Here is a 2140-nt window from a genome sequence, read left to right as displayed (position 1 = left end):
GTGAGTGGGCGCGCGCAAGCGGCGGGGGTCGGCGCGGCGGGCGCCCTAGCAACTTTTCGGAGGGGGCTGAACCGCCGGGCAGGGCAGAGGCTCGCCGGCCGCCAGGGCTCCCCGCGGCCGGCCGGAGCAGGGGAGGCTCCCGGAGTCCCGCGGGCTGGGGTCTTCGCTCGGGCTGGCATCTTTGACACTCGGGCGCAGTTCTGGGGTCGAGTGCTGAGTGTCATTCCAGGTATCGCGCTGCTGGTATCCCAGCCAGGTGTCCAGGGTTACAGGGGTCATTAAGGCAATGCCCCTGCCCTTGAAGAGCCCAGGGACAGGGGTGGGGCTGTTCACACACCAACAGCTAGGAGCCCGGCCGCGCCTCGTTCCTTTCGCATTTCACAGGAACGTTTCCATGTATGGACACACACATACTTTTCATTTCATATTAATTTTAGAAACTGTTGTGAATGACTAGCAGAAATAGCGCGGAATGAACAGGCAAAGGCCTGGGTTCTAGGCCTGGCTTTGGCACTAGGCCTGGCCTCAGTTTTCCGGTCTGTCAAATGGCCTGTATTTGCATCCTATTGTCAGGATGCCATAAGGGCGCCTGTGGAGTATAGGATGGGAAGCCGGGCGAGCAGCAGGGCAGTTCCGTGCTAGAGAAATGGGTGGGGCTGAAGGAGGCCGCAGATGGACTTGGTTCAAAGCCCTGTCTCTCCTGTGAGGGCTCTCTGGCCAAGTAGCCGGCAGCCGCCGGCCTGCTCCAGCGGCGGGAAAGGCGCCAGGCCTCTGAGCCTGCCGATGTTCGTGCTGTCAGCCGAGAGGAGGAAGTAACCTGCGCTGTTTCCCATAGCAGCTGGTGCTAAGGAAATTGCATCAGTGTGTGTGCTGCACCCCCTCTCCAGACCTTCAAGCTGCGGAGAAGTGTCTGCCCACGGGGCGGTGACTTCCTCCTCACTCGTTCCGGGGGGCTGAGGGCCTTATCCAGACTGCACCCATCTACGGGGGTGCTCTCTGGGCATGGGGAGTGACTGCCTTTGGTCTGACCCAGTCTTGGGGCACGACTCCTGGAAGAAGCATCTCTGGGCAGGGGATGTCAGATCTGTCAATACAGTGCATGGGGGACTCTGCCCTCCTGAAATGGCATTATGGGCAGCTCAACAAAAATTTATTGAGGACACACTGTATGCTTGGCACAGTCCCAGGTGCTGGGGAACTAGCTATCAAGAAACCACAAGAGATCTGGGAGGTTGTTGTTGAGACAGGAATCAACACATAAAATGGGGCGATTTGAGAGAGTGACTGGGGGACTGGGGATCAGGGAAGCCTTCTTGGAGGAGGTGACATGAGCTGCAGGAGATGGCTCCAGGAAGATCTAGGGACAGAGCCTTCCAGGTAGGGGATCAGGGAGCAGTGTAGGGAGAGGGACGCGGCTTGGGGAGGGGATCTTTGGGAGGGAGGGTCACGCAGCTTATGGAAGGATCATGTGGCATGGAGAGGATCTGAGGGTGACTCTGAGATTTTGATCTCAGCTCCTGGGAAGGGGGTGGTTGCTTTACTGGGCACATCCTGAACTGTGTGCTGCTGTGTGTTGTTGAGCACATTGCTGAGCCCTGTGGGGGTTCTGAAAAACTGGTTCCAGCCATTCTTCCTGTCCTGCAGATTAAAATCCCAGTAGCCTTTGACTCCTCCCTCTTCTTCCTCCACTCCTTCCGTCCCACCCTCCCACTCTCCTTCCCCATCAGTCCTGAGGCTGGGCTACCATCTGTTTCCTCTTTCCTGTTCCCCCCACCCCACCAGCGGTACTGGCCCTCTCTCGCAAAGCCTCCCAGGGAGTTTCCTTCTCCACTGCCCTGTGCATGTCTGCCTCAGTCCTCCAGCCCAGCCCAGTCAGCCGTGCTGGTGCTTCAGCCGCACTGGACTGTTCTGTGCCCCTGCGCTAAGTGCCTTCAGTTGTGTCTGACTCTTTGAGACCCCATGGGCTGTAGCCAGCCAGGGTCCTCTGTCCATGGGATATTCCAGGCAAGAATACTGCAGTGGGTTGCTGTGCCCTCCTCCAGGTGATCTTCCTGACCCAGAGATCAAACTGAGTCTCATTGCATTGACAGGTGGGTTCTTTACCACTAGCGCCACCTGGTTCTGAGCCCCGGATACTCCT

At 58.3% G+C, this 2140-nt stretch overlaps 1 protein-coding gene across 3 annotated transcripts in view; it reads left to right on the top strand.

Annotated features, from left to right (window-relative positions):
* TM6SF1 (transmembrane 6 superfamily member 1) overlaps positions 1-2140 on the top strand; it is a 56012-nt gene that overhangs the window by 216 nt on the left and 53656 nt on the right. The window lies entirely within an intron of this gene.

Source organism: Bos javanicus, chromosome 21, assembly GCF_032452875.1.
Source record: "Bos javanicus breed banteng chromosome 21, ARS-OSU_banteng_1.0, whole genome shotgun sequence".
Lineage (NCBI taxonomy): Eukaryota > Metazoa > Chordata > Mammalia > Artiodactyla > Bovidae > Bos > Bos javanicus.
This window is presented reverse-complemented; position numbering and strand designations above follow the sequence as displayed.